At 42.0% G+C, this 24,964-nt stretch overlaps 1 protein-coding gene across 2 annotated transcripts in view; it reads left to right on the top strand.

The window, feature by feature from the left end:
* LOC147174825 (uncharacterized) overlaps positions 1-789 on the top strand; it is a 78,741-nt gene extending 77,952 nt beyond the window's left edge. For both annotated transcript variants that reach the window (XR_015094903.1, XM_086076841.1), the window contains one exon: positions 154-789. The gene's annotated coding sequence lies outside the window, so the exon portion shown is untranslated. The remainder of the gene's footprint in view (positions 1-153) is intronic.
* The last annotated feature ends 24,175 nt before the right edge of the window (positions 790-24,964 follow it).

Raw genomic sequence — 24,964 nt, 5'->3', positions numbered from 1 at the left:
GTGTGTGTGGGGGGGGGGGGGGGTTATATATAAAAAAAAAAAGATGACAGGCTTGACTAGCTTAGCTGAAAAACATTGTTTTTACAAGACCTCTTGCTGGAAGGATCCAACGTTATTAGAATTGACTGTGGATATTGTGTTGGCTTTCTGCAGGGACTCCAGTGAATCGGATTCCTATAATGGCAAAGCAGGTGTTAGATCTCTACATGCTCTACAAGCTTGTCACTGAAAAAGGTGGCTTAGTGGAAGTCATCAATAAGAAAATATGGCGTGAGATCACCAAAGGCCTTACGCTTCCTACCTCCATTACCAGTGCAGCTTTCACACTCCGAACACAGTGAGTACGAGTGGAGATGTTCACTGCATATGTTTGATAATGTTGACATTGTTAACATTTTTTTACTGTTTTACTTTATATTTTAACCATTTTGAATTTAGTTATAACTGTGTAGATGTAGGTATAATTATGTTAACTCGGTATAGCTCAATGAATAGTATTGTCTATTGTATTCTTATCTGTCTCTCTCGCCTGAGCAACAAGTTTATTTTCCATGTTATCTAGAAGGGAGTGTAGCCTAGTGCCGGTCTCAGTCGGTTGAAGAGAGTCCAAGGACAGGCTGATGTATTATTGTTTTTTCTAATCTGATTTATACCTATGGGAACTTGCTGATGGGAGGAGAGATTTTCAATAAATGTACTGTGTGCTGGAGGAGGAGACACACTTTTGAACAGAACACTGCTTGGGTGACTTCATTTGTGTGATCAGAAGCTTCTGATAATGATACCTTTGCAAAGGGACTTCTTCACCAGAATCTCACCATTCAGTTAATTGAACACGCAAAGAGTAGAATACAAATATTGTCTACTCTAACAAATGGTGACCTCCGACGCTGAATTCTAACGGATGGTGGTATTTTGACGATTTACAAAGCTGCGGCGTTCCCGGACGGGCGGAATTTCTGGCGCCATATTAATTCCGGTAAGTGGAGATTTTTATCCACGTAGAGAAATTCTGTCTGTTTGGAGGCGCTATAGCCGGTTTTTCGTCTTCTAAATTGTCTAAAATTTTAAATGAGATCTGTGTGAACAAGTTGTAGTTTGATGTCGTTCTATTGAGAGTTGGGATAATTCCTACGATATTGAACTGGACACGTCGTGGGGTGGTGTATTTAAAAGTGACGTAAGTGCACACCTAGAGAAAGCGCTTTTTTTATGCAGGATGAAGTAGTGAATTGATTTTTGTTGTTGTTTTGTTTTGTTTTCGTCTCGCTACGAAGAATCCTTAGACCATAATATATATTGAATAAAAGGGTTGCAGGATGACGTGAGAAGTCTTTCTTCCACTAAGGATCGCGAAGATTATGGTAAGCGCTCTGCTTTTTTAGCAGTTTGGCCGATTGGGGACTAATCGATATTTGCTCATGACTCTTATTGAGAACGTCCATTTACACGTAATATGTTTTTTGAAAAAGCGCCTGTTTGAAATTGAACAGTATTGAGGGGTCCAGGTTGATTACAGCGATAATTGGATTTTGTATCGCTGTATTTGCAATCGAGAGATTACGTGATTTATTTTAATTATGGCGCTCCTACTTTTGTAGTTTTGAGGTCAGGATTACCGTATGGATTACTTTTGTTCTACGGTTTAATTCGATAGCGCGTGACAAGTTATTTTGAAAATAAGCGCCTTGCAAAAAATTTGCAATATATTGAGGACAGTTTAGCTCAGCGGGATTGGGTAACCGCTGTGTATAAACGAGAGGTCACGTGATTCTTATGTGTGTCTGTTGTGTGGCCATCTGTGTTAACCTATTGAACTATTATACTAAAAGTGAGACGTCACTGTATTGATAAATATTAATACTACTTGCGTAGAATATAAACCGAAAGTGAAAAGTAAAAAACTACAAAAATGGAGGGCGATTTCGACCGGGATACAGAATGGTTTGACCTGAATGCGCTTCCGGTTCATAGCCGGAATTTGTGTTTGGATGTACAAGTTAAGACTGCGTTTGAGTTTGCAGTCGAAGCAATGCCCGAAAAACATCGACAAAAAATGAAAAGGCTGATAATGGATTGGATAACGGCGGGCTGTGATAAAGGGTGGCTTCCACCTTTGACATCCACTGTTTGTTTGGTAGCTTTGATGAAAGCAGTGGAATTTGCATGCGTGAAAAAACGGCTTTCGCTGGACAAAATGGTGCGTCAGACTTTTGTATTTTCTTTGAATGGAAGGAGAGTTAGACAAAATCGGAAAAAAAGTGGATAAAATGATGAGTAATGCTAGACTGTTGGCTTTGGGCAGTTCCGTAAAAAACGCTCGGGGGGCTTTAGCAAATGCTGGTAATGATGCTAAAATGACTCCAGCGTCTGTGGAGCAGTTTACGGGTGATTTGTTCGAAGCTATTAACCCGTTTACTAAATTACCGTACAAAACTGCAGTTCAAATGCCACAGAATTTGCAAGCGCCGATTTTAAAGGTGAATGGTGGTAATCTCGATGTGGATTGGAATGGTGGAAAATGTGATATAAATTCTCGGCCAATTCGATCTAATTTGCAGGCCGCGGCAGACGGCTTAGCAGCTGGCGTAAGCGCTTCTGTGAAACAATTGGAGAGTAAATTAAACGAAATATTGATGATGAAGGATGTTCCGCAAGAAAAATTTAACCAAGCGGGTGCTTTTCAATTGGAACTGTCTAGACACGCTGAAGTGCCCCAGGTTATTCGTAACAAATGGCGTGTGATTCTTTCTCGCTTTGAGGAGGCTGCGAACGACCAATTGACAGAAGAAGACCGCTTATTAAGGGCGGAACGTGATGAATTGTTTCAACGACATGAACGTGATATGACTAATGAAATTTCTGATGCATTGATGAAGAGCTGTCAAATTGTAGAGATTCGAAAACAGTTAGCTGATCTGACATGTGCTGTTGGTGACGTCATGGGACAACGTGGCCTTAGCGTAACCGATAAACTCCCAGAGGCTACTCCTAAACAGATTGTGACCCGTTCTAAAGGAGGGTTGCAAGCGCCTATGTTGACAAAGGTGGATCCAGCCACCGGTAATTCGGCTACTGTATATAGACCCTATTTGCCATCTGATTTGTGCGTGCTTGTAAAAAAACTTCCTCCGATGCAGCCGGGGGGGGGGGGGGGGGATTGGCTGCGGTCGCTACAGAGGGAGGTGATTGGGCAGATTTTAACTGCAGGAGATATACGTACGCTTTTGACACAAGCTTGTCCTCTGTCTCAACTCGAAGCGTTGATGACTAATTCAGGGATGTCATCTTTGAGTGACGGTGAGGCATTATCACGTGATAATTATTTAATGCTGTTTGGAGCACTTGGCGAATTGTTCCCACTCCCGGAAGTTGTCATCTCTGACTTGATATTTGCTCCTAAAGTTGACGAAGAGGCCGCGGCGTTTATTGACCGTGCTCTTGTGGACTTTTCTTTAAAGACTGGCCACTTGCCAAATGATTCTGCACTGTATTCACAAATATTTCGAGCTGCAGTGTTAAAGGGTGTGCCTAAGTCTGTTGTGCAGGCTATGGACGCGAATCCGGATTTACCTGGAACCGACCATGACAGGTGGTTATCTCATCTGAAACACCATTTGAGAAGGTATGCAAAAGATGTCGAATCAAAAACTGAAAAACATTTATGTACTGAAAAACAATTGAAGATTTTACAATTGCAGACTTTAAAAAAACAGGAGGATTTTGTTCCTCCGGCTTCTACTGGAATGTCATCATCTGATAATGTCATGGGAGAGTGTGTTTTGTATCAGTCAGAGCCTTTTCCTTACCAAGACCAGTGTTTCAGTTGTGGCCGTTCTGGGCACTGGGCAAATGCCTGCCGGCAGTTCCCACGCGTGCGAGGAAGGGGGAGGCGTCAACAGAGAGGACGAGGCTCCTACCGGCAAAGGGGACGTGGCTCATGGGGCCCTTCCACACGCCCGACTGCATCACAACAACAACAATACCCTCCTGTGCCTTACCAACAGCTCCTGCCGCCACCTGGTGGACAGTTTCCGCAATGACTGGATCCTGGATTCACATGTCATGGCATGCAGGAGCCAATGATTGACATGACGGTAGGCGGAACTGTTTTTTCACTTATGGTAGATACTGGAGCTCGACATTCTACCATTATGAAGTTGCCACCTGACAGTACGCTCACCACGGATGGTATTTCGCTCGTTGGATTTAAGGGAGAACAGACTGTTTTGCATATGACATCTCCGATTCACACACAGTGCTTCTCACAGACTTTTTTGCACGAATTTGTCTATGCTCCGAATTGTCCTGTGAATCTTTTGGGAAGGGATCTTCTCATAAAAACTGCTCCATTGATCCAGTGTGGGCCGGACGGAATTACACTTCAGTTCCCAGACGGACACACTCATCACTGTAATGGTATATCCACATCCAACGTCTCCACCCAGTTTGCAGTGATGCCTCAAAACGCCATGACATGCACCCCTGCTGACATCTACTGGGCAAAGATTGACACTGATTCTTCCGGCTGGTCGGCATCATGGAAGGGAGACATCTGACAGCGAGTTTGCTGGTGACATGTTGAGAACCTTGCCTACTGCACTGTGGTCTATTGACCCGACTGATGTGGGCCTGTGTAATGTTGCTCCAGTAACTTTTGAATTAAAACATGACCCCGTTTGGGTGCAACAATATAAAATGAAAAATGAAGGGCGACTTGGCATCTCAGTAACAATTGAGGGTTTGCTGAAAGCGGGGGTCCTTTGTAAAATTGATAAGCCCACCTATAATACTCCTATTCTCCCAGTGGAAATGAAAAATACTGGTAAATTTCGAATGGTGCATGATCTCCGAGCTATTAATGCTAAAGTTTTGACACCTGCACTCCCGGTGCCAAATCCGCATTCTGCGCTGTCACAAATTACTCCATTGCATACACATTTCACCTGCATTGATCTTGCAAATGCATTTTTTTGTATCCCTCTTCACCAGTCTATGCAGAAGTATTTAGCATTTACGTGGAATGATGAGTGTTACTCCTATACCCGGCTACCACAGGGTTTTGTTTTGTCTCCTGGAGTTTTCAATGCTTCCCTTCGACAGCTGCTGTCAACTCTCCAACTTCCTACTGATGTTCTTTTGGTGCAATATGTAGATGATCTACTCCTAGCTGCACCATCTGAGGAGTCCTGCCTACAAGCTACACAGCTCCTTTTGAGCCACCTGGCTTCGGTGGGTTTGAAGTGCTCCAAAGACAAACTCCAAATTGCCCGACCTCAGGTTTCCTTCTTGGGTCGACTTATATCAAAGCGTGGAACAAGTATTTCTCCGTCACACAAAGATGACATCTTGCATCATCCCAAACCGACAAATGTGAAACAAATGTTGGCTTTTCTGGGTCTGTGTAACTACTCCAGACATCATGTTCCGGATTTTGCGGAACTGACTCACTCTCTCAGACAATTAGTGAATGAAAAAGGAATGAGGAACCTGTCGCATGTTCTAAATTGGACACAAGCTGCTGAGAACTCTTTTGTTCTGCTGAAACAGTTTTTGTCATCAGCAGCGGCTCTTGTCGTCCCTGATTACAAAAACATGTTTTTCCTTGATGTTTCTGAAAAATCCAGCAGTGTGTCGGCTGTTCTTTTTCAGAAGGGGGAAGATGGTAATAGACATGTTTGTCTTTATGCATCAACACCTTGAGAAATATGAACAACGTCATCCTCTTTGTGCAGCTTTTGCTTCAGCACTAGCTCGCTTGATTCAGAAAACATCTCATATTGTGCTACATCAACCGCTTACAGTACGTACATCACATAGTACAGTGCAGTACGTAACCAGCTGTCATGTTTTGGGTTCTGTTTTCCTTGTGTGTCTCCCTTGGTCTTGTTTAAGTGTGATCCTGCCCTTCCTCGTGTGATCCAATCAGTGCCCTCAGCCACTTGTGTCTTGCCCCAGGTGTGTCTTGTTGTGTCGTTAGTCTGTGTATTTAGTCTGCTGTCTCCCATCTGTCTGTGTCGGGTCATTGTTGTATTTCCCCCTGTGATGCTGCCCGTTTTTTCCTTGGATTTTCCCCCCATGTCATGCTGCCCGTTTTGCCTTGTTGTTTTCTCCATGTAATGTTTTTTCCGTGCAATTTAGATCTTGCCTTTTGTTTTGTAGAAATTAAAACCCCTTTTTTTATCGAACCTCTGCCTCCTTTCCCTGTCTTCCCGCATTTGGGTCCTCAAGCTCCCCCTTCTTGACAGAATGACCCGACCTGAGAAGGACCCAGCGGGAGCGCTGAAAGCCAAGATGTGGAATCAGGAGGCGCGCCTGTCACGCCATGAGGAGCTCCAGCACGCCATGGCCGCCCAATTGGACCTGCTGTCGTCCTTGATTGAGGGAGTCGGGCGTCGGGCGTCGTTGGGCTTCAGCTGGTGGCGCTCGGAGTCACCAGCCCCAACTCCCCGAACCACGTCTGTCTCACCTTCAACTCCCCGAACCACGTCTGTCTCACCTTCAACTCCCCGAACCACGTCTGTCTCACCTTCAACTCCCCGAACCACGTCTGTCTCACCTTCAACTCCCCAAACCACGTCTGCCGCCGCAGTTCCAAGTCCCCGAACCACGTCTGCCGCCGCAGTTCCAAGTCCCCGAACCACGTCTGCCGCCGCAGTTCCAAGTCCCCGAACCACGTCTGCCGCCGCAGTTCCAAGTCCCCGAACCACCACTGCCGCCGCAGTTCCAAGTCCCCGAACCACGTCTGCCGCCGCAGCCCCAAGACCCCGTGCCAGGTCTGCCGCCTCCACGGCAGCCCCAAGACCCCGTGCCAGGTCTGCCGCCTCCACGGCAGCCCCAAGACCCCGTGCCAGGTCTGCCGCCTCCACGGCAGCCCCAAGACCCCGTGCCAGGTCTGCCGCCTCCACGGCAGCCCCAAGACCCCGTGCCAGGTCTGCCGCCTCCACGGCAGCCCCAAGACCCCGTGCCAGGTCTGCCGCCTCCACGGCAGCCCCAAGACCCCGTGCCAGGTCTGCCGCCTCCACGGCAGCCCCAAGACCCCGTGCCAGGTCTGCCGCCTCCACGGCAGCCCCAAGACCCCGTGCCAGGTCTGCCGCCTCCACGGCAGCCCCAAGACCCCGTGCCAGGTCTGCCGACTCCACGGCAGCCCCAAGACCCCGTGCCACGGCAGCCCCAAGACCCCGTGCCACGGCAGCCCCAAGACCCCGTGCCACGGCAGCCCCAAGACCCCGTGCCACGGCAGCCCCAAGACCCCGTGCCACGGCAGCCCCAAGACCCCGGACCAAGGAGGTGCACGTCCCACTGCCGTCTTCTCCCTGTCTGGCGGCGCACGTTGTGGTCGCCCTTTGCTCCAGTGTGGCTTCCGGGGCGCCCTCCGGACCGGCGCCGCCGGGCTCCCCTCGTCTGGCGTCCGGGACGTCCCCCGGACTGGCCTTGATGGGTGTGCCAGGTTCCCGCCTCCGGGCCCCCCTCCGCCCGCCCTGTTTTTGGACCTTTTTGTGTTAGGGACGTCTGGGAGCCGTCCCTTGAGGGAGGGGTTCTGTCATGTTTTGGGTTCTGTTTTCCTTGTGTGTCTCCCTTGGTCTTGTTTAAGTGTGATCCTGCCCTTCCTCGTGTGATCCAATCAGTGCCCTCAGCCACTTGTGTCTTGCCCCAGGTGTGTCTTGTTGTGTCGTTAGTCTGTGTATTTAGTCTGCTGTCTCCCCTCTGTCTGTGTCGGGTCATTGTTGTATTTCCCCCTGTGATGCTGCCCGTTTTTTCCTTGGATTTTCCCCCCATGTCATGCTGCCCGTTTTGCCTTGTTGTTTTCTCCATGTAATGTTTTTTCCGTGCAATTTAGATCTCGCCTTTTGTTTTGTAAAAATTAAAACCCCTTTTTTTATCGAACCTCTGCCTCCTTTCCCTGTCTTCCCGCATTTGGGTCCTCAAGCTCCCCCTTCTTGACACCAGCCAAGCATTTACTATGACGGGGGGACGACAGAGAAAGATTGAATCAGTCCTGACACAACCTCACATTTTGTTTGTACATGAGGGAATTAACATGGCAGAAGGCATGTTGGAGGGACAATCCCACTGCTGCACTCAGCGTGTTTTGGAAGAAAACTCACTGAGAAATGACCTTTACGACATCCCAATAGATGACGTTATTTACTGATGGATGTTGTTTTAAGGGTAATGATGGACTCCAGTCAGGTTTTGCAGTAACACAGATGATTGGAACAACTTTTGACTTGATAGTGGCAGATAGACTCACAGGGCCACAGTCAGCTCAAAGAGCAGAAATAGTGGCAGTGACAGCTGCACTAAAGATAGCAAAAGATACAACTGTAAACATTTACACTGACTCGGCGTATGCACATATAGTGATACACACAGCCATAAAAGAATGGCAAAGAACTGACCATAGAAACAATTAAGCTGTGGCAGGAGAAGGCCAGTCCGGAAGAACAGAGTGTGTGGCTGGCAAAAGGCGGACAAAAGGATGAAACAGGTATATGGCGGAAAGAAGGTAAATATATCCCATCGCAGAAACAACTAAAAAATCTCATTTCTGAAGCCCATGGACTGTGCCATGTTGGCACAGAGGAAATAATGAGACGATTATGTAACTGGTGGCATCCTTACATGAGACAAATTGTTAAAAATGAACTGCAGGACTGCAGTGTTTGTAACAAATTTAACAGTAAAATGACATCCAAACCTCCTCCTGGCACTCATGATCCAGAAGTGACTGCTCCAGGACAAGTAATCTCAATGGATTTTACAGATATGATTAAACCAGTGGAAGGATACCGATATTTGTTGGTAATTGTGGATTCCTTTTCCGGATGGCCGGAGGCATATCAATGTAAATCTGAAACAGCAGAGGTTGTGGTAAAACATTTGATTAATCATTATATACCATCACATGGGTTTCCCAGGAAAATTAGATCAGACAATGGGACTCATTTCAAAAATCAACATCTACAGGAAGTAGAACAAGCATTGGGGCTAAGACACACTTTTGGATCAGTTTATCATCCTCAATCTCAAGGACAGGTTGAGCGAATGAATAGAAATATTAAAGAAAAATTAGCTAAAGCACTGGCCTCGTCAAATTTGAATTGGCTACAAGCCCTTCCTATTGCATTAATGAATGTGCGAATGTCATTAAACTCAGCTAAAGGCTGGACTCCATTTGAAGGTCACAAAAACAGACCATTTCCGGCTCCAAATACGCCGCTGGAAGAGTCACACATTGAAGGACCTCCAGTACTAAAACAATTAGTATCTACGTTTTCTAAGCTAACAAAAAAGTGGCCAGTTGCTCCTTTAGAAATAAATGATTGTGAATATGTGTGGTTAAAGGTGACTAAGAGAAAATGGTTCTTCCCCAGATGGACGGGCCCTCACCGGGTAACTGAAAGAACGTCTTGTGCAGTGCGCTTGCATAAGAAGGGGGACACCTGGTACCACCTGTCATCTACCAGGCCGGCCGGGACACCTGCTGGCTCAGCAATCCGACCTGCGATCACCGGATGTCCCGACCTGGGAGCCACGTCAGCTGAATCCGTGCCCGGTTCCGGAGCTGCCGTTTGAGGACATCAGCCGTTTGAGGACATCAGTCAACTAAGATCAAATCAAGTGCCTTTTTCTGGGCAATCATTTTACGAAGAGTCACATTTTCGGGCAGAATAATCCCGGTGACATATCGAAGGTCTCGGCAGTCTACCCGAGACCTTAAAAGAAGAGACGAACTATTGCGACACTTTTTCATTCAACAAAGAACTTCATCACGAGATGGCTTCAAAGCAGAAACATATATCCGTCTGCTACATCGCGACATTTCTTCTCATATTGACTTGGTATTTTTGTCAGCCTTTTGACACAACTTTGAACGCAATTACAACGTATCGTATTAAGCGAAGTATTAATTCTCCATATAATCTCTGGGTCATATTCTGGATTTATGATAAATCAATTGCTGTGACCGTTGCTCCAAATACAAACACTTCTGTTAAAATTCCTATTAAATCCTTAAAGGGATTTGGTAGGGGGAGACAGACTAAGGGGGGGGATTGGATAAATTACTGGTGGTATTTGACAGGACATGTACAACGAGATTGGAATGCTCTAATAACAACACAGGATGGACGATACTGGCGTCCGGGAACTAGTGAGGAGGCAATCTTCTTTAGCAAAAGAATAACATTGCGTAAAATGGGGGGTCGACTCTATATGACCTTTACTTTTCCAGAAGGAAATTTACGGTCGCCTAACACAACAATTGATAACGCCTCCTGTTTTGGATTTCTGTTGTGGGCCTGGTTCTCCGGACATGACCCATATTTCCCCATTTTAGTATGCGTAAATAAAACAATGAGTAAATTAGAACAGCCAAAAATGACTAACTACACAATAGAGAGCGGAGTGAAGGCGGTCAGCGTACCGACTGATGGAATAGTTGAAAGGTTCCGTGTTACAACAGGATTTTCCGGGGGCAGTAACAATTGGCTATTATTGGCGAACGAAGCGGCTCGTGCCTCTGATAAAAATAACTGTGTGGTATGTGTAGGTCCGCGTCCTTTATTGAGAATTATTCCGGCTAAAATAGATGATCACTGTGTAATGGAACTAATGAATAAGACTGTCCCCAATGTCAAATGCTCGCAATGGGATAAGGTGTATCCCCTCGTCGATTGGCAGAAAACTAAACCAGTATTTTCAAACACAGTTGCAAATGGTAATTTTTCATGTATTAAAATGACAGGTATTGGAGAACAGTTGGGGGTAACTAAATTACATCACTCAGTGCGTGTCAATAGTAGATGTGGGACAGAAGTTCCAACCACGATCCAGGGCGGACATATACTGGTGGTGCGGTGATAACAGAATATTTGATAAGTTGCCTTTAAATACAAAAGGATATTGTGCCCTCATAACCCTTCTCATGCCAGTACAAATCTACCCCATTTCTATTGATAACCTGTTACAAATGATTGATAATTGGGAACCAAAACCTCCTTCTTTTCAGAGGACTAAACGACATTCTTGGCAAGAGCAGAATGTTCCCACCTACATTGATGCAATTGGAGTACCAAGAGGTGTGCCAGATGAATACAAATTAACTGATCAAGTACTCTCAGGATTCGAATCTATAATTTGCTGGTGGTGCACCATAAACAAAAACGTAGATAGAATTAATTATATGCATTATAATGTACAAAGGCTAGGAAATTGGACTCAGTCTGGCTTTGAGGCTGTACGCGGCCAGTTAGCCGCTACATCTTTGATGACATTCCAAAATCGAATTGCACTAGATATGTTACTGGCAGAAAAGGGCGGAGTTTGCTCAATGTTTGGAGATCAGTGTTGCACTTTTATTCCTAACAATACTGCTCCAGATGGAAGTCTGACAATTGCAATTGAAGGGCTGCGAACACTCAATAAGAAAATGAAAGAGCAATCCGGTGTAGATACTTCTGTATGGGATAATTGGATGAATGTGTTTGGCCGCTATAAAGCTTTGATTTCCTCAATTTTGATATCTGCGGCTGTTTTCACTGCGTTATTAACGATTTGTGGATGTTGTTTAATACCATGTATTCGTTCTCTTTGCCAAAGACTTATTACCACTGCTATTGAAAAACATGATGTACAAAATAAGTCCTCTCATATGATGGTGGCTTCTGCTAAACCATACGTGTCTTCTATCGCATCCAATGAGAGGGACGAGGATCCTGCTGGCATCTTTTTGTAAAAATGTTTGTTTTGGGCTCTTTTTAGAGCCCAATTGAAGGAATGTTGACATTGTTAACATTTTTTTACTGTTTTACGTTATATTTTAACCATTTTGAATTTAGTTATAACTGTGTAGATGTAGGTATAATTATGTTAACTCGGTATAGCTCAATGAATAGTATTGTCTATTGTATTCTTATCTCTCTCGCCTGAGCAACAAGTTTCTTTTCCATGTTATCTAGAAGGGAGTGTAGCCTAGTGCCGGTCTCAGTTGGTCGAAGAGAGTCCAAGGACAGGCTGATGTATTATTGTTTTTTCTAATCTGATTTATACCTATGGGAACTTGCTGATGGGAGGAGAGATTTTCAATAAATGTACTGTGTGCTGGAGGAGGAGACACACTTTTGAACAGAACACTGCTTGGGTGACTTCATTTGTGTGATCAGAAGCTTCTGATAATGATACCTTTGCAAAGGGACTTCTTCACCAGAATCTCACCATTCAGTTAATTGAACACGCAAAGAGTAGAATACAAATATTGTCTACTCTAACAATAACCTGCACTCAAGTCAGGGGGCAGTTGCAATAGATTTGTCTTAAATATCACTTTAGTGTGTGTGTGTGGGGGGGGGGGTGTAAATATGCAAGGAGGTAATGTAGCACGTCAGAATTTCATGTTTCCTTTTATTTCCGGGTTTCGTTAAGATCATTTTTGGATTATGGGATTACGCAATATAGTCAGTTTGCAAAAAGCACAGTGAACCGCACCAAACAAACAAAAAAGTCCGCTTTTGGTCCGGACCAAACAAGCGGACTTTTTTGGTCTGAATACACCCATAGACAAATGGACGCTGCAAATAATTCTGTTCTCGCAGAATTACTCACCTTTTGCTTGTTGAATTTTGAAGAGCAAGAGGCGCTTTGTACATTCTTATCTGGTAAAGATGTTAGTGCTTTTTTTTCCCCTAAGAAGTTGATTCCGGCTTGTTGGGCATTTTATTGGTTGTCAGTGTTGTCACTTTAATGAATGTCATTGGTGACCACATTTTATCATGTTGTTTGATAATGATTTTATAAACCTTAACTAGATTTAATTTAGTTATTAAATACGAACAATAATAAGTCAACATAAATCATAATTTCTGAATGGGCCCCGGGCCACTTTTTAAAAGAAAAGTTGGGCCCCAAGGTAAAGAAGGTTAAGAACCTCTGGTATAGTAGTGTAGAGTAGTGTTTCTCAACCCTGGTCCTCGGGGCCCACTATCCAGCCTGTTTTCCATGTCTCCCTATTCAACATGCAGCTGATTCCAATGACAGCTCATCAGGAAGCTCTGGAGAAGCAAGATAACGATACTCACCTGAGTTTGAATCGGGAGACTTAGAAAACAGGCTGGATAGTGGGCCCAGAGGACCAGGGTTCAGAAACACTGGTATAGATGATACCTCAACTTGCTTCCAAGACAATGCAATCATCCTCCTTGCCTGTAGGAGGCCATCATCTTGCACTTGGAGTTAGCAGAAAAGTCCTCCGGATAGATACCCAAAATACAAAGCTTTGCTACACATGGTATTTGGGTTTTGGTAATTTTGCTTGGAATGCAGACATTCTTTTCCAAAAGGATGTAATTTTAGAGCATTCCCATACACAATGAATAAGTACCGGTACCTTTTGTTGTAAAAGATTTCACACATGTACTGGAATGTCAAGGGACCTTTTATTAAGTTTCTCGAGGGTAATGTAAGTCCTCATAAGCCATTTGTGTTGTAGTAGTTTCATATGAGTATTAATAGACTGTGATTGCACCCTCAAGTAAGCTGCAGCCTACTCATCTTTTCCAATATCCTCCTAAAATCTTAACTCTCCTTTTGTCATGACTAGATTCCTTGTCATATGAAATAAATATTTTATATAACAGTGACATTTTCCATCTTCCCTGTCTTCCCATGTTTTAGCACCATATCCTCGAGGCAGGGTAACGGTGGCAGTTGTGAAACCTGGTTCTAATTTGATGTAGTGTTTTAATTATAAATATATATATATATATATATATATATATATATATATATTCAATTATAAAAAATAAGCTTTTTAGGGATGCCGTATGTCAAAGAAAGATCATTAAATGTTTGTATAGCACCCTGATTATATAAATCACCATCATATGAACCAAAATACGAGTGAGCTGAAGAAAGTTAAGGAGAGACTTAAAACTTTGCGTCGTGAAGCTCAAGCAGCCAAGCAGAATGAGAAGCGCTCTGTGCTCTGTAGTGAAGGTGTAGGTAGGGGAAGGGTCGGGGGGTTTGGGGGGGGGGGGGTTGACTGACTGAGAGAGAAAGGAAGCATTCTGCAGTGAGAGAGGAGTGCTGTAATACGGATAATATCAGGATTATGTTCGTATCCCAAAAAAAATAATTATCTGTACCAGATACTTGTGTTGTACGGATATCCGGCTCATCCTTATGACCACTGTGCACCAAAGAAGGAATATGGAGTGTAACGAATATTGCCCGTCACCGTCAATTTTTTAAATTTGCCTTTTTAAACATTTCCCTCTGGGGAATGTGTGGGCGTGCCTTAACCCTGTGTTTTCTCAAACCAACAGTTCAAAAAGGATAAACAGTTTGAACTTCGCAAATTATCATGGTCTATGTAGAGTTCACAATGCTGTGTTCGGTGTCATGTTTTTAGACAGAGATTTTGAAAATATTTGCTGGTATGACTGATTTATGGGAGTGATAACTGCAGTTTGTCCGGTTAGAACATACTTTTTGATAGTAAAGATAGTAAAAGAAACTTGCGTGTGGTCTACCTTTTGTTACATCGTGGGGCCAATATTCCGGGATTTCACAGAGTTGTGGGGCTCAACTGTCCTTGTGGGGCCATTTTGCTGGACCCCACGACTTAAAAGACCTCTTTTTGAGGGTCAAGACTTAGTTTTAGAGTTTAGGTTTGAAATGGGTTATGGTTGAGTTTAGGATAAAGAATGGGGGTAGGCAATCATTTTTGATGGCTGGGGTTGAAGAAATGGATTATGTCAATAAGATGGCCCCAAAAAGATAGTAACGTGAGGAGGTGTGTGTGTGGGGGTGTGCGGGTGTGTGTGTGGGTGTGTGTGTGTGTGTTCTGAAGAACAACACGTGCAAATACAAAAAAATACACGAGCAATTGCATGTCTCGTAAATGTTTCGTCAATACAATGCTAATTAGCTGAGATCAGGGCTGTCAACTTTTGACCAAACCTTGGCGTGAGACATCGGTCGGTCGCCAGTCAGGTGAGCCGGGTTATGGTGTCGTTACCAGATGAGATGGGGATGCAAGATTTTATCAGGGTCCTTCGGTGGCCTACACGCCAATCGATGATGTCATGCTACAGGATATAAGCGTCAATACCGTGGTTAATGATTATTCGGAGGGAAAACATGGACATGTTGTATGAAGAAATATTTTACAATATACAATTACAATATTGCAGCCCAATCACATCTGGTACAGACAGTGGACAGAAAATGTCTGGGCATAAGCAAAAATGGCATAGGAGCTGTCTCACCAACATGGCAGTAATGCACTCTGTTCAACAAACGGATAAATTGTGCCATTTCAAACAGCAACAGAGCCCAAAGGATCTGATGGACTCTTTTTTTTTTTTACCTACAGTTTACATACACAGAACATAATGTCGTGGCTCTCCTGAGTTTCGAGTTATTTCTACAACTCAGATTTTTCTCTGATAGAGTAATTGGAACAGATACTTTCTTGTCACAAATAAGATTCATTAATTTTTGTTCTTTTATGACTTTATTCGGGTTAAAAAAAAGTGACTTAAACTTAGGGTCAAAGAAACTAAACTTTAGGGCCAAAGAGACTTTATGCATAATCAATAAAGTAAGCTTACGATTAAAACCACAACTGATCAAACTGTACAATTAAAAAACAAACATCATATAGGCTATCAGCTTTACTGGTATGACCCAAATGAAATTTGAACTACAGTGTAAATGCAAAAATATCTACTGATAAATAGAGACCAAGTACAACCCCTCTCCCAACTGTACCTCGATCAGAAGGTAGTGGGGTTTGGGAGGTGGGCACTTAAGCGCACTGGCAATCGTTTTGACTGTGGTGGCTCCAGCATGCCCGCAACACTAGTGAGGATGAGCGGTTCAGAAAATGGATGGATGGATGATTGTATGACTCATAAGTACGGTTGGTTATGAGAGCCCTCTCCCATATCTGCACATTGGCTAGTGATCTGAGCTGCTGTCTGAAGACAAGCAGATGTTGTTTGGTTTGAAAGGGTTTACTCCTATTAACCACATACGTGTTTGCCAAGGAGAATTTGTGGTTCTGCTATGCACTACAACACAACACAACGTAATTGGTGATGCGTCTAAAAATAGAAACAACTAGAGCTGCGAGCAGCTATAAAGCAACCTCACAGCCCGGGCCACTTTGGGGTAAGGGTACGTTGGGGTACTGGCACATTCAAACCCAAATTTCTTAGAAAATGGCATAATAAACCTTTACATATGTTTGTTTTTTTTGCCATGTGTGCAAAGTGTCCTTTGGGGGGGGGGGGGGGGGTAATGAGTTAGTACATATATACACATCATCGTTAGTTTTACTCATAGCACAATATTGTCTTTATTGTCCATAAAGGGCATCAAAAATAAATAACTAAATAACTAAATAAAAAAACAAATGAATACATGAATAAATAAATAAATATGTATGGATAGGTCTGATGCCACTGAACATTTTGAGTGGTGGAAAGTAAAAAAAATATTCATAATTATTATTTTTTTCGTTTTTTTTAAAGAGCTCAGTATTGTTCATTCGGTAATGTCATCATCATTGCTCTTTTTTTATTTTTTTATTTTATTTATTTTGTATGTGGGTGAGAATATGTATGTGCGTGCGTTTGAGTGTGTGTGTATTCGTTAGTTCACCTAAAACCTATTAAAAAAATCCCATACCGTTCACCTAAACCGAACACCGCCGTCAGGAGACCCGAGGAAGGACCAAAGAAAAGAAAGGAAAGTGAAATCCAGCACCGACCAGACACCACCCACCGGGCCACCAACCCCAGAAACATCTAAATTCCAACAAATCAGGGTGACCTCAAGAGACCAAAGGAGAGACTGAGGAAAGGAAGGAAGGGCAGATGAAGCAGAGTGAGATCCACAGACACCAGCCTCCACCGATTCAATGACCTGAGGAAGAAGCAGATTGTGTCTGAGTTTCGATAGATGCTGGTGTGGTGGATCTGGCATGCATGAAAATCTCCACCAAAGAGGGGGGGGAGCTGTCGACCCCTGCCAGGACAGAGCAAGCGCAACACCTCAGGGCCCCCCAGGCCGCGGCAGCGCCAAGGGACGTCCCCCGGGCCCCGCCAGGGCCACCGGCCGGAGAGCAAACCCAGGAGCAGGAGCGCCCCCCACCCCAACACGGCCCGCGCCCCCAACCCAACCCAACGCAGCAGTACGGGGCACTGCAGGCCCGCCAGGCACCCCGCCGGTCCACAGCCCCCGCTCCCCCCACGACCCCCCCGCCCCTTATTTGAGGCAGATATTTTTTCCATTAAAATGTGATTTATGAGGAGGTTAGACCATTGGTCGATATTCAGAGTTTGTTTATTTTTCCAGTTAACAAGGATTGTTTGTTTTTTTGCGATAGTAAGGGCTACAAGTGTAGATTGAAATTGTTTATGTGGTAAGTCAGTTGTTGTTAAGTCACCTAGCAAACACAAGTTTGGAGAGAACAGTATCCTACAGTCCAAGATAGCGGAAAGTTTTTCTAAGACTTTAGTCCAGAAATACATAACCGGAGTACATAACCATAAAGCATGAAAATAAGTGTCTGTAGTGTTTTGTAAACACTGGAGACAAATATCGGAGTCTGAGAGTCCCATTTTCTTCATCATATATTGAGTAATGCATGTTCTAAGAATAATTTTATATTGGATAAGTTGTAAATTTGTGTGTTTTGTCATTTTAAAAACGTTTTCACAAACTTGAATCCAAAAGTCAGATTCCGGAGCTATAGACAAGTCTGTTTCCCATTTCGAGATGGGTAAAGACGTTTTATCAGTATATGAAAGTAACTATATTAAGTAATATATTTTTGAGAGTTTTTTTGTTGTTGTCGGAGAAAGCTTGGTAATATCTTTAGCTAAAACAGGCGGTTGGTGTTGGAATTTGTTTCTTTAACATACTTTTAACTTGCAGATAATGTAAAAAATTTCCGTTTTTTATTTTGTATTTTTGGAGTAAGGATGTATATGATATAAACATATTATCTGAGAAAAGATGGTGGAGATGTGTAATTCCTTTCTGCTCCCACACACCTAAATAAAACGATTGGTTGTTAAGTTGAAAGTCGGGGTTATGCCATAGGGGAGAAAGCCCGCAGGGCTCCACTTGGGCTTTTGTAATTTCTAGTGCCTTCCACCAGGCAGTCAGGGTGGCGGAAATCATTGGGTTTTTAAAACAATTATGTCGCTTAATCAATGTTGTAATAAAGAGTAAATCTAGAAGTCTGAGGTTATTACAATCCTTCTGTTCTAGTTCCAGCCAACAGTTAGTATCTCTGTTGGGTTGTGCCCATAAAATGATATATTGTAGCTGGTTAGCTATATAGTAGTGCATACAATTGGGTGCCTCTAGACCTCCTTTGGATTTATTTTTCTGAAGAGTAGATAGACTAATCTTTGCATTTTTTTTTAATTCCAGTAACGTTTTGTAACGGCTGAGTCCAACAACTGGAACCAGTTAGCCGTAAGTTTAAATGGAATCATTGAGAAAAAATTGTTTATTTTGGGTAAAACTTTCATTTTAATAGTGGCTATTCGTCCTATTAGAGAAATAGGAAGATTATTGCAGCGCTCCAAGTCACTATAAATGCTATCCAGAAGTGGAGTAAAGTTTAAATGAATTAAATCAGTTAATTTAGGTGAGATTTTTATGCCTAAGTATTTTAAATTACCTACCTGGTAACCTGGCTTGCAGGGTTCCATGAATTTTCTGTAATAGGTAGAAGTGTTGATTTTGTCCAGTTATTAGAATAATCTGATAACTGTGAAAATTTAGTTATTAAATTAAATACTTCCCCTAACGAAATAGCAGGCTTTTCTAAATAAAGTAAAATATCATCGTCATATAGATACATTTTATGTTCTGTTACCCCAGAGTGAATTCCTTGAATCCTTCTTTCCTGGCGTATGGCTAATGCAAGCGGTTCAATAAATATTGCAAATAATAAAGGGGACAGTGGGTATCCCTGTCTTGTGCCTCTCTGTAGAGTAAAACTCTGAGATATAATCCCATTAGTAGTAACTGTAGCTTTAGGAGAATCATATAATACTGACACCCAGTGAATAAATGACTTCCCAAAGCCAAAATGATCTAAAACAGCAAAGAGGAAGGACCAGTTAACTTTGTCGAAAGCTTTTTCTGCATCCAATGATATAATAACTGCCTTTTTATCATTCCGCTATGACATGCTAATAAGGTTAAAGAGCGTCCTAATATTATTAGTAGAGTGACGATCTTTAATAAAGCCTGTTTGGTCGCTATGAATGATTGTGGGATTACTGTTTCTAGTCTAGATGTGAAAGCCTTAGTGATAATTTTAATATCAGTGTTAATTAGTGAAATCGGACGGTAACTTGATGGAAGGGTGGGGTCTTTTTCTGGCTTTAATAAAAGTTTAATTGCTGCTGTATTCATGTGTGGGCGTATGTGACCATTAGTCTTAATTGCTGTTACTACTCTTAAAAATAGTGGAGCAAGCATTAACCAGGAGTGCTTAAAAAATATAGCTGGATAAATATCCGGGCCAGGTGCTTTGCCATTTGGCATACTATCTAGAGCACTGTACAACTCGTTTATAGTAAGTGGCGCATCTAACATATCTTTACATTCAGTAGTTAACTGAGGTATATTTAAGCTACTGAGGAATGCCTCAATATGCTCTGGGTTAGGCTTGTTAGTTTCTGAGTATAGGTTGTGATAATAGTTATAAAAATTTGATTAATTTCTTCTGGTGATTGTGTACATTCACCAGTTGTCCCTTTAATAGCCGTTATAAGCGATTTTTCCCGATTGCGTTGAAGTTGGTTTGCAAGAAATGTACCTGATTTGTTATTATATTCAAAGTTGTTGTATCTCAATTGTTGTATTATAAACTCTGTCTTTTTAGTTAGCATATTGTCTAACTGTATTTTGTAAGTCAGTCCATATTTGGTTATTTGGGTTTATTGCGTACTCATCCATCAGTTGTTTAATTTTATCTTTCAAGTCTTTTTCTAATTTTTGATCCTGTTTCTTTTTATAAGATGAATATGATATAATTTTACCTCTGATTACTGCTTTCCCAGCTTCCCAGAGAAGAGATGGAGATAGGTCTGGATAGTCATTTATTTCCAAAAAGTCTGTCCACTCTTTTCTTATAATTTTGTCAAATTCTGCGTCGTTTAGCAGTGAGATGTTAAAACGCCATGTCGGTGGTGGTTTAAAGGTATAATCAACTTGTAGGGAAAGGGAGACTGGTGCATGGTCGCTAATAATAATAGGATGTATTTTTGTAACAGTTTTATCAGCAATAGAGTTATTTGTAAGAAAAAAATCTATTCTTGAAAAAGACCGGTGCACAGCGGAAAATAAGGTAAATTCCTTCTCATTTGGGTTTTTAAGTCTCCAGCTGTCGACGAGGCCAAAAGCATCCATATATTCCCCTATTACTTTAGTAGATTGTAATCGCCTTATACATGTTGTATTATTAGAACGATCTATTAATGGATTTAAGACTGTGTTAAAATCTCCTCCAATAATAATAGTAGAGTTCGCTGCTAATTCAAACAGCTTAGAGAAAAATTCATGGAAAAAGGCCGGATCATCATTATTAGGGGCATATAAATTACCAAATGTATATATTTTATTAAATATAGTCACCTGAATAATAATGTATAAAAATATTCATAAATGACGTAGTTATCACACTTACAAAGAGTATCCAAATTTTGGACAAAATACCGTATGTGTCGTGATTTTTTTTTTTGTCGACCCAGGGGATATGTGGCGCTATATTTATAACTGAATATTGTCATAGCGATACCTTCAGGCCATGACTATAAAAATACAGGTGAAGTTTAGGATTTTTTGGAGCATGTACCGGAGTGTTATTACGCATTTCGTCTTTCATGGCAAAGGAAATGTGAAACAGAAGATATGATGCCCCCCCCCATCAAAGAGTATTTCTAAAAGTAAAGACTTCCCTCCCTGTTTTTTTGGTGTGTGTGTGTGGGGGGGGGGGGGGGGTGTTCTAAAGAGAGGTCAGCATTGTTAATTTGGTAATCTTACCGATTCAACATGTCATCATCATTGTGTACGAGGAACTGGGATCTGCTCTAAGAATAGCTCTCCACTGATGGGACACTGACTTTAGACTAGACTAGACTAGACTAAGAAGTATTAAAAGTAAAACTCAACTTTTTTTTTTACTTATCATGATACACGTATCTTAATAGACCAAATAGTCAATATTTTGATTAAAAGTGTAATAGATTAGGTTGAATGAAAAAAATATTTGTTTATATTTACTTTAAAAAAGGACAAAAATACCAGCATAAATAAAAAATTTGATGGTATACTCACTACTACTTTCATCAAAAGTAATAATGAAAACTAATGTTTTGGAAATTGCATACTATTTTGAATTTTTATTTTAACTCATTCACTCCCAGACATTTTCACGGAAGCAATTACCCTTTGCTCACAGTTGTTTTACTGGATTGTGAATGATTCTGCAAGGGCCACAAAATATTGTGCTCTATTGTTATAAAAACATGAAACCTACCAAAAGAAAGATTAGAGTCTATTCTTTCATCAGGAAAAAAAGTATATTTGTGTCCGTTTCCTTTTTGCAGCAATTAGCATTGGAATTTCATCAATATTTACATTTCTGGGGAAAACACTGGCAAAAAGAGCTTGTTGCAACATGGCCCTGGCTGGTCTCTTACACTCTGCTGCCACCTGCTGGCAGTTTTTTTAATAACTGCCATTGCTTTAAGCCACATCTTCATGTTAGAAGCTGCATCAAAGCCTTCTGTATGCTCTTGCATAGAAAAAACAAAAAATGTGTAAACAAGTTTTTGGGAGTGAAAGACAAAGTGTTAACAAAAAACTTTTTATATGTTCTTGGGATTGAATTAGTTAGTATTACATGTTCGAACAAAAAATATTACATTTAAAAAATGCATTACTTGTATTATAGTTCATCATAGACTGTCTTTTCTGTTTCCAGAAAATTCCATGTTGGCGAACTATCTGTCCAGTCGTGTTGTCCTCCCTCTGTCTGCCAGTGGCCATAACATTGCATCGTTGACTACCCAGGCAGCAACTGTTGCTCAGGCAGTGGCAGCCACTCAAGTGGCAGCTTCTACTCTGGAGCAGCTCAGGGATAAACTGGAAAGCAACCAACCGCCAGAGAAGTAGAAGATGATGATGGTTGCAGAGGAGCGGCAAAGGGTCATGCAGCAAACACTGCAACACAATGTACTCGCCTCAGCCAGTCAACTTCCCCTGAGCATCAAACTCAACAACAGAGGTGACTGTCTCTGAGCGCTTTCTCAGTGTGTTTAATAGATCATTTATAGATGAGCTTCTGCAGCAGAGTTTAGTGATGGAAATTTTGGCTGTTTTTCAAGAGGCTCTTTTGGCTTGACTCCCTAAAAGAGAGAGAGAGAGAGATCTTTTGACTCCTAAGTGTCTCCTGAAATGTATTTGTTGCGTCAATAAATTTAACTCACTCAATTTACTGAAGCAACTCACTTTCCTCCCGGTTGTTTTACTGGATTTTGACTGATTTTGCAAGGCCCAAAGAATAGTGTGTTCTATTTCTATTATATAAAAAAAACATGGAACATACCAATGGTTTATGATTAAAGATTAGAATCTCTTCTGTCATCATGAAAAAAAACTGGAAAAAGAGCTTGTTGCAACATGGCCCTGGCTGATCTCTTTTACCCTGCTGCCAGCTGCTGGTCGCTTTTTTTGTAATAACTACCATTGCTTTAAGCCACCTCTTCAGGTCAGAAGCTACATCAAAGCCTTCTGTATGCTCAAGCATAAAAAAAAAATCAACAACAACAAACGTATAAATACTAGTGGTGCAACCGATCACAAAAGTCATGGTTCGAATCGGATCACGGATTTGAGCCACGGAGCAGATTGTTTTTTGTATCAGCAAAAGATGAATAGTACTTTGTCCTCATTTATTTTGTTTGCCTTTTCCCATTAAATATATATATATATATATATATATATATATATATATATATATATATATATATATATATATATATATATATATATATATATTTAATGAAAATACCTCAAAGTGTAATTTAAGGCACATTCTCTTCCTTTAACCCGTGGCCGTTATTTTTTTTGGATTAAATTCTTGTAATTTTTGCCAAAATCAGGCATTTCCTTTGAAGTGTGATAACTTAGTCATTTATTAATATTTTTTTCACTTTCAACCGCTCAAAATGTCCACTCGCATCAGACCTATCTATACATATATAGTTTTAAAAATATATAGGCGTTTTTAACTCTTTGACTGCCAGACGTTTTCAGAAAAGGGATGCCGTCAGTGCCAGCCGATTTAAGCATTTTGACTGATCTTTCAAGGTCCACAGAAAATGTTCTGTTTGGACTATGGAAACACACATACTGCCAAATGAAAGATTGGATTTTCATTTTTCATCAGAAAAAAAAAGTTTGTTTCTACCTTATTCCGTTCTTTAGTAATCAACAATAGAAAATGGTTATTTTCAACCGATTTCGCTTGTTTTGGACTCAAATACGGAGAAATCAAGCTTTTAGTGAAACGATATTATTTCATGCATTCTAGTGAATTTTACACTTCTTTTTGTCCATGAATGATGCCACAAACACCTAAATAGTGCTTTACTTCTATAAAACACTACCACCAAGAATGAAAAAGTGTTTTTTGATAGCAAAATACGTTTATTTACATTCAACAGTGTAACAATTTGACAACAATTTGGCAAACTATTTACAAATGTGTGCAACTGTGGTGCTATTTACAAATATGTGGATGTTTCAACGACAGTTTTTCTTTTTGTTTTTTCTCGCCTGCGTGCAAGGAGACGCAACAGCATTTGCACAACAGATTGCCTCTTCGCGTGCAAAAGCTCCACTTTCTTGCAGGCCGTTTTTTTCCGGGGAATAGCAAGTATATACTGCAGTGTGTGTTGCCATCAAGCCTAATATCAGGATCATGCTACGGTTACGCTACGATGGTGTTACGTCTGGCTTCCTCATGTCCTTCAGTTGCTATACCGGGTGGTAATAGATGTTCTGATCCATTTTATCCACTCCATTCATGGTGGCATCGTAGTCCAGAAACAGTGTCTTCTCCGTGATCAGACTGTACCCGCTCCTCCGATGAATATGCATTGGACTCGGGGTACTCTTCATTGTCCGACAAAATGTCCGCATGTGCAGCTCCGGCGTTAGCAGAGCTAGCCGGTGATGCTTTATGACGTGAGAATAAAGGCCGCGTCCAACTGTGGCGTCCAACTGTGGCGTCAACCTCGGGATTCACCATCATCATCATCATCATCATCAATGCATTGGTCGATGCTTTTCGACAACTCTCGAATGTCCGATTGTGTAGAAGTACCCGGTCGGTTATTGTGCGCGTTTTCCGGCGTTAGCAGCGCTAGCCGCGCTAGCCGCGCTTAGCCGGTGAGGCTTACTTACGCGTCAAGGCTTCCAACTTTGGCGTCAAGCTCGGAGTCATCATCATCGTCGACATCAATGCGCTTTTTAGTATTGATCGATGCTTTCCGTCTTTGAAAAAAATGCTCAAGCGTGAGCTGCTTGCAACCGGTTACTTCATCAGCCATTGTGGCTTCATCAGCCATTGTCTCCTCAACACTCTAGCTCCGCCTCACATCTTCTACTGACGCCCACGGTGGGCGGCCCATCCAACCTTGTGCAAAGAGAGTCATCGCTGCCATCTAGGGGCCAAAACGAGTCCTTATACTAACCAGATCTGCCTGATACTTTCAGCACAGCTGCCCAAGGCTTTCCTCCACCCGTTTCCAAAAAAAACAAAAAAAACATAGTGAACGTCTTTTAACGTCCTCGGCGCCCTTCCGTAGGTTTATGCTAAACGTTTTATAACGTTTATGGCGGTCAAAGAGTTAATGCCCTC

The sequence above is a fragment of the Leptonotus elevatus genome, chromosome 5, assembly GCF_054856555.1.
Source record: "Leptonotus elevatus isolate MCC_2025b chromosome 5, RoL_Lele_1.0, whole genome shotgun sequence".
Lineage (NCBI taxonomy): Eukaryota > Metazoa > Chordata > Actinopteri > Syngnathiformes > Syngnathidae > Leptonotus > Leptonotus elevatus.
The sequence above is the reverse complement of the archived record's forward strand: the minus strand, read 5'-3'. Positions and strand labels throughout refer to the sequence as shown.